The sequence below is a fragment of the Littorina saxatilis genome, linkage group LG16, assembly GCF_037325665.1.
Source record: "Littorina saxatilis isolate snail1 linkage group LG16, US_GU_Lsax_2.0, whole genome shotgun sequence".
In the NCBI taxonomy this organism is placed as follows: domain Eukaryota; kingdom Metazoa; phylum Mollusca; class Gastropoda; order Littorinimorpha; family Littorinidae; genus Littorina; species Littorina saxatilis.
Window position 1 is genome coordinate 38656125 of NC_090260.1, and position 11996 is coordinate 38668120.

At 40.1% G+C, this 11996-nt stretch overlaps 1 long non-coding RNA gene across 1 annotated transcript in view; it reads left to right on the plus strand.

The window, feature by feature from the left end:
- The window catches only part of LOC138951033 (uncharacterized), a 12556-nt gene extending 3218 nt beyond the window's left edge, over nt 1-9338 (plus strand). The window contains exon 3 of the long non-coding RNA XR_011450948.1: nt 8998-9338. This is a non-coding gene — a long non-coding RNA (uncharacterized lncRNA). The remainder of the gene's footprint in view (nt 1-8997) is intronic.
- Nucleotides 9339-11996: the final 2658 nt, after the last annotated feature.

Genomic DNA, 11996 nt, shown 5'->3' on the forward strand with positions numbered 1-11996 from the left:
GACAGGCATAACGAATGTTTGCGAATGCCTTGCGAGCCTGACGAATACATTGCGATGATTACGAATGTTCGCAAGGATATTCGGCACAGTGTGAGACAGGCATAACGAGTGGTTGCGAATGCCTTGCGAGCCTGATGAATACGTTGTGATGATTACGAATGTCTTGCGAAATCTTACAAGTACGTTGCCAAAAAGTTAAGAATATGACTTCTTTGCGAATATTAGAAACATGTTGCTATATTCAAAACAAGAGACGAATAGTGGCGAATGGTTAAGAACATTTACGAATGTCTTGCGACCATGTCCCGATCATTGTGAATTATTGGAACATTCTATTCGCAAGGGCAATTCGGCACAGTGTAAGAGTAGCTTAAGGGAGTATCGCCCTGTTTCGTTTACGGATTACGGATTACGAATGGAAAGCGCCTTCATGACAAATGTAAAAATATGGTAAGTTTTGATTCTTTTGACCACGCACTAGATGCAAATATGATACTGGACAGGGGTCAAGGAAGGCCTGTGAGAGAGAAAGAGAGAGAGAGAGACGTAAGACGTAAGACATTTTATTGATTAAACACACACGGTTCATTTCAACGGGGAGGGGGGGGGGGGTCAGTAATACATGCCGTGTGTTTGTATTTATGGACAATCACCCGGTTTTATCTCTTTCTCTCTAACATATATATATACTCACACGAACGCACGCACGCTCTCACTCTCTCTCTCTCTCACTCTCTTTCTCTTAAATATAAAGACATATCCAGCGCATGAATTAACAATATGGATAGGTGCAACGACAAACAAGTTTACAGTGCTAACATACATTATCGGCTTTCAATCATGTTCTATCGTTCCACGGCACAAACTCTCTCTCTCTCTCTCTCTTTCTCTCTCTCTCTCTCTCTCTCTCTCTCTCTCTCTCTCTCTCTCTCTCTCTCTCTCTCTCTCTCTCTCTCTCTCTTTCTAACCTACAAACATTTCCAGCGCATAAATCAACAATTTGAATAGGTACAATATCAACACAGGTGTACTACACCAGCATACATTATTTGCAATCAAACCTGCTCTAACATTCAACGGCACAAACTATGTATAACCATCGCCGTCTCGTTCACCTGTTCCACATTGGGTAGCTAGTCCAAAAAACTTTTTCTTTTTTGAAAAACACGATATAAGAATCTGGCAACATGCACCACTGAATCTCCTTTATCTACAGACATAACACGTATAATACTGTTCGCATCTTCACTCTGGGTTTTTTCTCTTAGTATTTTGACATCAAGTCTATAATCACAATATCCTTTGCATACAAACAATACATGTTTCTCGTCTTCCACGTCCTCTCTGCATACAGGGCAAATCAAAAGGCCCGGTACAACGTCGGTTCGATAGCGGCATTTGTGAGTGTTTATGGGTGAAATACCAAATCGAAATTGTATGTATGCATCTCGAAAACAGCGGAGCTGAATATGGTCTATATACACTTCAGCGCGAATTTCTTGTTTAAAGAGCGAATAAAATTCAAATCGCTCCGAGTTCATGATGCTGTCGTGCCAGTCTTGCTGGAAGCAATCAAACAATCGTTGTCTGAATACTGTTATAAATCGATTCAAATCGCCTACACCTTGTTGCAGCCAGACATCTCCAAAGCCATACATGCATAACATTTCTTTCAAATAATGAGACCATGTTTTCTTGCCATAAACCTGTAAATGTTTCATCATGTCATATGCTTTCCTTGGGAGTCTTTCGCTTGGCAAATGTAACACTCTCAGCCAATACTTTATACAGCGAACCGACGAAGTGACATAAAGTGGGTAGCGGCCTAAGTCACCATATACCATCTTGTTTGGTGTTTGTCGTCCTACACACAAAAACTTCTTGCATGCAAACAAATGGGCTTTCTCAAGAGCTTCAAACCTTTGGAATCCCCACAGCTCAGATCCATACATGAAGATCGGGAGGACCTGTGCGTCATATATTTAAAAAAAAATACGCTTCTAGGTATGTTGCCTAGCCTCCACAAACATCTTAGGATTTGGCCAGTCCTTATCTTTGCCTTTGAGGCCAGATCGCTGACCATTAGCGTCAATGACAATTTTGTGGTGAAATTTAGCCCCAAGTACTTGTAGCTGTTCACAACCTCTATGTCCTCGTTTCCGTACTTCCAGGCTTCATTTGCTGCCAAAAATCCTCCTTTTCTAAAAACGATTACCTTTGTCTTATCCAGGTTGACCGTCATGGAAAACTTATCCGAAAACTGTTTTAACACATCAATCTGTTTCTGTAACCCGGCTGCGCTATATGATATCAAAAGTACATCGTCGGCAAACAGCAATATGAGAATCTGCATCACGTCAGGTGTTAACTGTATTCCATGTTTACCGTTTTGAAACATTTCAAGTGCCAGTTCATTAATCAGGAATGAGAACAATGTTGGTGAAAGCACAGAACCTTGAGGGACTCCACATGGACAACGGAAAAACTCCGATGGGCCATCGTCGGTGCGAACGCAAGACTTCACTCCTTTGTACATACTTTGCAGGATGTTCAACATCTTTCCGCCAACCCCGTGCTTGCGTAATACATTCCATAACATAGCCCTATTGACTGAGTCAAAAGCCTTGCGGAAGTCTACGAAACATATGTAGACCTTACCAGATCTTTTAAGAAGGTACCTCTGGACGATATCATATAGCACAAACATATTGTCCACAGTAGAGTGGTCTTTTCTGAAGCCACCCTGTTCCTCCTCTATTCTACTGTTGTCTTCCGCCCAGTCAGATAAGCGCCTGTTTAGTATGCTGCCAAACAACTTACCTACTATGCTCAGTAACGTAATGCCTCTGTAGTTGTCAGGGTTGTTAATGTCTCCACTTTTGTGAATTGGGACAATTATCCCACTAGACCACGCAGAAGGGTTAAACGCCTGTGTCAAAAATTTGGTTAAACAGCTTTACAAGAAACGACAACAGTTTCGGGCAAGAGTTCTTTAACATTCCAGCACAAACGCCATTGTTCCCGGGTGACTTGTTTAATTTCAATTTCTTGATACCAATCTCTATCTCATCAGCCGAGATGGGCTCGTCTAGGTAGTCAATGCCGGGTGTGTCCTCGGTCACTTCAGAGTGGTCGCTAGCCGGGTTGCCTTCACCACCTAAAATGAACCTGAAGTGGTCCAACCATTCCCTACTACTTATCTCTGGTTTTTGGTGCCTGCGCCCGCTGATTGATCGCACTTCGTCCCAGAATAACTTTGAATCACTCGCTTTTGAGACCAATGAGTTCAACTTGTCCTTTTTATATTGTTGCCTTTTGTTTGCCAGCAAGAATCTGTACGCCTGTCTACTCTCTACATATAAGTGTCTGGTCGATTCTTTCTTCACTTTACTCCTCGAGTGTTTAAAGAGCCTGTACTGTCTGCGCGTTTTTCTCCTGGTTGTCTTGCATTCGGCATCAAACCATTTACTGTTTCGAGGCCCTATGTTCACAGTCCGCTTCATGCACTCCGCGGCCTTGAGCATTCCTCTGTTTAGACAATCTACCGCATCGTCTAACGATATTGCTAACAGTGATGACGCCTGTGAAATATAACTATCAAAGGCGCCATTTCTGATAAATTCCTGAAAAACATATTTCTTTTTGTCGTCCCATATAATCTTATCAACATGTTTCGTTTTTTCACGCGTTGGTCTTTTCTTTGAAGGTCCTATTGTCAACTCAACCGGCAAATGTTTACCCTCGAAACGTTCTGCCACTTTTAATTCCATCTGTTTGTCTTTAAGTTCTCTAGAACACACAAAGTAATCAATTGTGCTACATCCTGTGGAACACACATATGTATATTGGCCTTTTTCGTCACCATTGCAAGAGCCATTAAGCACAGTCAGATCAAACCCTAAACACACCTCTAACAACGCACGACCAAAAGGGTTCACAACTGGATCTTCGGATTGTCTGCAATCATACATATCTGTTGCCACGAATTCTTGTGTGTCCGTTTCGTCTGCTTGTACCTTTGTGTTGAGTCTACCTGTTCTAGCATTAAAGTCGCCACAAAGGAGGTACCAGCAAGACATATCATATGTTTCTGCGCATTCCAAAAGATTTTGTTCAATCAACTCAATGCCCGAGGCTACTGCTATATGTCCCTGTGCATAGTAAGGTGAGCCGCTCGGACATACGTAAGCGCAGCACAAAATAACATCTTTCTCGGATTGAAAAACTGATTTGTTTATCTTCAACCAGACGGAGTTGTCCTGTATTATATCTAGTGCAGTGATCGATTTCTCTAGAAAACGTTTAACCATTATCATCACACCTCCACTGCTGCGTCCTTGTTGTGTGAATTTAATTGCCGGACTAAAGAACTGCACAAAATCTGGGAAACAATCAAGTTGACTAGTAAACTGGAGGAATGTTTCTGTAAAACAGACAATATCAAAATCACTTACGTACTGCACGAAGTCTGCCTCGCATACCTTACTGAGTAACCCCTCCACATTCCAATTTAAGACACGCACGTGTTTTGTGGCTACTGGCGGGGTCACGTCACTTGCTTCCGCCTCCACGTGCGATCCGCGACTCTGGGTGTCCTTGGTCCCATTGCCACACTTCACAGCATTGTTACTGTCAACACTGGCAGGTACAGGCGCCCCACGTCATTGTTTTTGTTGAGTGTTGTCCCTCATCATGTCGACAGAGAGAGAGAGAGAGAGAGAGAGAGAGAGAGAGAGAGAGAGAGAGAGAGAGAGAGAGAGAGAGAGAGAGAGAGAGAGAGAGAGAGAGAGAGAGAGAGACTCAGACTCAGACTCAGACTCAGAACTTTATTACAAAAGGATAAAGGTTTTAGGCAAAGCCTATTCTTCCAACCTGTCCTTTATACAACACATAAAGACAGACGCACATTACAAATATAAATTCAATCATATAAAATACAGAATTACATTGTACAGAATGCAACACACTGTGCATTTAAGGGATTACATAAGGAGAACTCAAAAAATTACAAAATTACATTGACATAGTTATACCTTTCATTTGGGAATAAGTTGCTCCGATCAGCTACACATCCGTTAACATTAGTACAAAATGTTTAACAAAATAACAATCGAACAAGACATTTCATTCACGAATGATGTGTGAACGTGACTGTCTCTTAAACATTTTCACTGAAGTTGCATTTCTTATCTGTTGGGGTAAGGAGTTCCAGAGAAACGCTCCCGAGAAGGCTAAACTCGATTTGTAGAGGTCTATGCGAGGTATGGGAGGGATGATTTTTTGGGACCCATATCTTTTTGTGGCATGTTTGAAATGTGATTGCAAATATTTAGGACAGTCGTCATTTAGAATTTTATACATGAACACAGCCTTGTTTAACGTCAACTGATCTTTCAAGGGGAGGAAATTCAAGAGCTTTAGTTTATCATCCGTGGACCTATTCAAATCATGCAGAATAAGTTTTGCAGCTCGGCGATGCAGGGAATTGAGTCTTTTTAAATGAACATCACTGCAGTTATCCCAAAGTGTCGATGCGAAGTTTATATGAGGCATTATGTGGGCGTAATAGAACATTTTGAGTGCTGCAGAATCAGCGTAATGCCTTAATTTTGATAACAGGTACACATTTTTTGATACTAGTTTGCAAATATTACTCAAATGAGTTTGCCATTTCAACTCTTGATCAATTGTAACACCCAATAATCTATGTTCCCTAACTTGCTGCACTTGAGTTGAACCAACTGACAGTTGTAATTGTAAAGGACTTAATTGGTGTTTTTGTCTCGTGGTTATCACCATACTCTTTGTTTTAATCGGATGAATGATCATTGCATTAGAAACGCACCACTCAGTGATTTCATCCACACTTGTTTGAAGAGAAGAGTTGACGGATTCCAAAGTGAGAGAGAGTGAGAGAGAGAGAGAGAGAGAGAGAGAGAGAGAGAGAGAGAGAGAGAGAGAGAGAGAGAGAGAGAGAGAGACTGAAAGAGAGAAAGAGAGAGAGAGAGAGAGAGAGAGAGAGAGAGAGAGAGAGAGAAAGAGAGAAAAAGAGAAAGAAAGAGAGAGAGAGAACTGAACTGAACTGAACTTTATATTACAAGGATTAAGTCTGGGCTTTTTCTTACAATCTGTCACTGAGACGCACAAATACACAATACAAAACAGAACAAGAAAAGGATGATAACAATACACGTTAATTTACCCATTTATGAAGTGGTTTTTAACACATTTTTTTAAAAACATTTGATTAACTTCAAGTTCTTAAAAGATGATGGCAGTGAGTTCCAAACTGATGTACCCGAAAATGCAAGACTGGTCTTTAAAGGTCTATACGTGGAATTGATGGGACTAAGTTGATTTTTTTTCTTTCTTTATTTAGTTCTTTCTTTTTACATTTAGTCAAGTTTTGACTAAATGTTTTAACATAGAGGGGGAATCGAAACGAGGGTCGGGGTGTATGTGTGTGTGTGTGTGTGTGTGTGTGTGTGTGTGTGTGTGTGTGTGTGTGTGTGTGTGTGTGTGTGTGTGTGTGTGTGTGTGTGTGTGTGTGTGTGTGTAGAGCGATTCAGACCAAACTACTGGACCGATCTTTATGAAATTTTACATGAGAGTTCCTGGGATTGATATCCCCGAACGTTTTTTTGATAAATGTCTTTGATAACGTCATATCCGGCTTTTCGTGAAAGTTGAGGCGGCACTGTCACGCTCTCATTTTTCAACCAAATTGGTTGACATTTTGGTCAAGTAATCTTCGACAAAGCCCGGACTTCGGTAATGCATTTCAGCTTGGTGCCTTAAAAATTACTTAATGACTTTGGTCATTAAAAATCTGAAAATAATATTTTTATAAAACGATCCAAATTTACGTTCATCTTATTCTCCATCATGTTCTGATTCCAAAAACATATAAATATATTATATTTGGATTAAAAACAAGCTCAGAAAATTAAAAATATAAAAAGTATTATCAAAATTAAATTTTCGAAATCAATTTAAAAACACTTTCATCTTATTCCTTGTCGGTTCCTGATTCCAAAAACATATAGATATGATATGTTTGGATTAAAAACACGCTCAGAAAGTTAAAACGAAGAGAGGTACAGAAAAGCGTGCTATCCTTCTCAGCGCAACTACTACCCCGCTCTTCTTGTCAATTTCACTGCCTTTGCCATGAGCGGTGGACTGACGATGCTACGAGTATACGGTCTTGCTGCGTTGCATTGCGTTCAGTTTCATTCTGTGAGTTCGACAGCTACTAGACTAAATGTTGTATTTTCGCCTCACGCGACTTGTTTTTTTGTTGTTCTCGTTATTCTTATTATTGCCGTTTTGATTGGTTTGAATTAATAATTTACAATATTGTCCGCCAATTCATTAAGAGCATATTCATAAGTTTATCTTGTTGTGCTTCTTTATTAAAACATATTTTTCATGGCTTTGTAAACTTGAATTTGAATAAAACACTGTTTTAACCACCTGTTGAACTCACAGAATAAAAAATTAATGCGCTGCATTTTTTCACCAAGAAAATACAACATCGTCAATCCCCGCGGCAAGGAAATCGCTCACCTTTTCCATGCAAAACGAAGTGAAATTGACAAGCCAGTATATATAGCGAAGTAGCATATTACACTAAGCATTACTTTATGAGCTTGTTTTTGATACAAACATATTATATCTATAAGTTTTTGGAATCAGTAAATGATAAAGAATAGAATGAAATCATTTTTGAATCGATTTCTAAAATTTTAATCATGGTACCATTTCGTTAATTGTGATCACATTTTTAGTGTAAACATGGCATATATATTGGTAATTATATTTTTAGATTCAGAATTTGACGAAGAATATGTTTGCGAAAAATTTATTCTAGTGACAACTTTAATGAGCAAACTCGTTAATTAATTGTTAAGCTTCCGAGCTGCAATGCAATCCCAAAGATTGCTTGACCAAAATTCCAACCAATTTGGTTGAAAAATAAGAGCGTGACAGTGCCGCCTCAACTTTCACAAAATGGGACTAAGTTGATAGATCCATATCAATACAGAGAGAAAGAGAGAGTGAGAGAGAGAGAGAGAGAGAGAGAGAGAGGGAGAGAAAGAGAGACAAAGAGAGAGACAAAGAGAGAACGAGACAGGCACAGAGAGAGAGAGAGAGAGAGAGAGAGAGAGAGAGAGAGTGAGAGAGAGAGAAAGAGAGAGAGACAGAGAGAGAGATCGAGAGAGAAAGAGAGAGAGAGAGACAAAGAGAGTGACAGAGACAGAAACAGAGACAGAGGAGGGGGGGAGAGATGATGATGGAATTTTATTTTATAAGGATAGAGGTTTAAGGCTACATCTTTTCTTACAATCACTCCTTTCATTCAAGACTAAATTCTAAGGCAGGGGATAAAGCTTATACCTACCTATATAAACTTTATATACTGTATAAACATCATCACCCCCTCCTCTTAGAATTTAGTCTTGGATGAAAGGAGAGATTGTAAGATGTGAACCCGAAAGCATGTTTATATGCATCATTGTATTTTAGTAATTCTAGACACCAGTGTGTAGACGAAAACCAAAAACACTACGAACATTCATATACAGGGGAGCTTTGAAAACCTAAAAAATGTCAGAAAATCACATCTAAACAAAAGAGGGAGTTTAAACATTGGGGTCAAATTACAGTGGTTACAAAACAGAAACTCGGGAGTCTTAACACGGGAGTCCCACTGTAATGAGACAGGACAAAGGAAAGTCCTACAAGCTTTTGCTTTTCTTGTTTACTCTTGTCGTCGTCTGTGTTTTGAGCGCGTACGTCCCTTTCTGTCTGAGATATGTTTATTAGCGCTCTGCTCCATTTGGTAATGGTGTTGATAATCATTTTAGTCAAACTGACTGCTTGATGTTTGGATTGCACTTTTTTTTCGTCTATAACTGTGTCATGTTAAGAATCCCTGTTGCCATCCCCCTCACCAAAGCATGTCACGTGATCCCAGCATTTGTCCTCTTACAGTGCTGCCAGTGCAACACGGAGTCAGAGTGCAACACCAACGACTGTGACTGCCGATCCACGCTGACGAGGTGCGATGCTGGCTGCCGTGCAGAGATATGTTCAAACAGCAAAGTAGTAAGTGTTTGGGAAACTGACAACCATTCTATTCTTCTCCTTTATCAGAAGACTGATTTGTTACGTCTGAAAAAAAGAGTGCGGAGATTCGGTTCTGCATTGTAGTACATGCCGAAATTGTGGTTTATTTGTGTTGATCAATTAGGTTATGGAAACGTTCCTTCCTCCCCTACAGCTTGAACATGAGCGACCTTTGTGTGGTAGCTCCTGCCATCGACACAGAGACTGAAACACGGACCGGGCGAAATAAGGCTCGTGCTTTGACAATGCTGGAATCATACTAGGAACGTGTTTCTCATGCCATGCTTGAATGCACGTTTTGAACATATTCTTTATTGTTGGATACTGAGGACAAACTTTCCCCTGGAGATGGAGATGCACTTAACGTTCAGTCAATGCAACAAGTTGACTTAAGCAATATCTTGCTACAGCGCTCAAAACAAATTTATTCGCTGTATTCACCCACTCTGGATAACTTGAACATATCAAAACAGTTGCAGAAACACAAACGTCAAAACCGTTAGGCTTTTTCTCTTTTTTTCACTTTTGGCAGCCTTCCCTCTAAATTTGCCGCCTAAAACGGACTCATTTCTGTCCACAGCCAGAGCTGTTATCACACAAACACTGCTCTATATGACAGCTAAGACCGTATTTGTTACATTTGAGCAGTGTTGACCCCGCATTTCTACTGCAAAAAAAAAAAGAAAACAAAATCTCAAAGTACGCGTGTGCTGCCTAATATGGACCACCTTGAACAAGTCAAAGAAATAAAAGCTAAAGGCTGTTTTCATTAATTCATTACGAGGCTTGCTGAAAACAACCTATAACTAGCCGTCGAGATTTCAAAAAAATATATGAAATAGTCTTCTTTTTGTGGTAGTTGATAATTTCACTTATTTTTACTCTGTTTTTGATAAACTTCTTTAGTGTCCTGGAGTGCTTCAAATAATGCTCTCATCAACCCGAAACAGATAAATCTAAAGAAAATTTGAATTAGTCTGACTTGTACACTAAGTTGTATCATGTTATGTTGAAGTATAGGGGTCTTTTTACAGTGATTCGTGAAGGCCTCCTTACTGGTCCATATTGGGCGCCCAAGCTCCTAATGTGAACCATTTGTGACTTTTTTCTGTATTTAATTTTTACTGAATGTCCATCAAAGCTAATTCAATCTAATTTGGCCTAACGGTTAAGGAATACCAAACACAAAATGAAACTTCTTAGCAAGAAAACAAGTTAGTTATCAGCATGAAACAACAAGTGGTCCATATTATGCTTCAAATTATTCAAAGAACACGACAAGCTTCATCATGTTTAATCGAGGAATCGAGAGATATGGCAGACAGACACAGACCGAAAAACAGAGACTCGTGATATTGTCGTTCAGACTAACACACAAGGCCGATACTACACTTTTGATTGAAAGCATGCATGGTGCTTTCCAATTTGTACAGACACTTGGTGTCCTTATTAACGACAGAAATACAAAATAGGTGACCTGTGACAGCCATATTTGAACATAAAACTATGTGGTGACCCGTTTCGCTGGAGTGTACGACAGTTAAAAAGTTATTGGTAATGTGAGAATTTGTAAATCACCATTGCTTCACATACATGTATGATCTTACGCAATCATCTAGGGGTACACAATAGGTTCCCTCCGCTCTTATTGGTGAACGGAAGAGGGTACGAGTAAAATGGTACATACAACTGCTCTCCAAGTGTCGGCAGTTTCACAAATAATCTTACGCAATCATGTAGGAGGACATGCGTTGCACACAGTGGTAGCCCCCCCCCCCCACACACACACACACATTTATGTGGAAACGGCACCTTGAAGTAAAAACAGTGTATTCCCCTTTTGAAAAATTGAAGGGGATGGGGATGTGGAGGGGGGGGGGAGAGGGGGGGTCACAAAATGGGGGTAATTTACAGAACAAGTCAGAAGATAAGAAAAACATTCTGAGATGACATGGGATTGTGAAGAGGTCCAAATCAGGTGGTCTTAAAAAAGGGGCGGTTCCAATGCAATGCTGAGACAAAATGTCTAATACAGTGGAACCCCCCTTCTGAGACCCCCACAAATATGAGAAAATCAGGTCTTAAAATGAAGCAAGTAAAAAATGGGGGTAATTTTACAGAGGATATGCACAGAAATTCTGAACAAAACAAGGTATTTGGAGGTCTTAAAAAGGAAGTTCTACTGTACCATGACTTGTAGTTGTACCGTTACCACTCTGTGGAAGTATTATAACAGAATACCATGACATTGCGCAATCTACAGTCAACCAGCCCAGTGTTACATTAAAGGCACATTCCTCCTTGTGAAATCATCTCACAGTGTCAGTCAAATCTAGTGTAACACATGTACAGATGATTTTGACTAAAAATCAAATGCAGGCAGTATAACTATTAGTAGCCTATTAAGTTGGCGTGACACGGACGATTCAATACCAGATTAAATTGTAGGCCTTTGACCCGTCACGTGATAAACGATTGGGGAACAATAACTCCACGCGAGCGGGGCGGAAGTGATGTATCACAGTGAACAAGGCCAACGCGCTGCGCGAGAACAGACGCTAAGAGTTTTGAATCAACGAACAGACGCTGTCCACCATTTTATCAAGTCACGGCTTGAAGGCCAATCAATATGAATCAATATGAAGCTTATATAGCGCGTATTCCGTGGGTACAGTTCTAAGCGCTTGTCGAAGAGTTGTCAACACAGGACTAACAAAGAAACTAACATCTTCAGACGGACACGAACCCTATCACACACTAGCAAACCCTGGTAAACAAACAACTGTTTAACAACAATGTACACATCAATAGCTAGGTCCAAACAAAATAATATTAAGCACAAAGAAAACACCTCTCACAGAGCA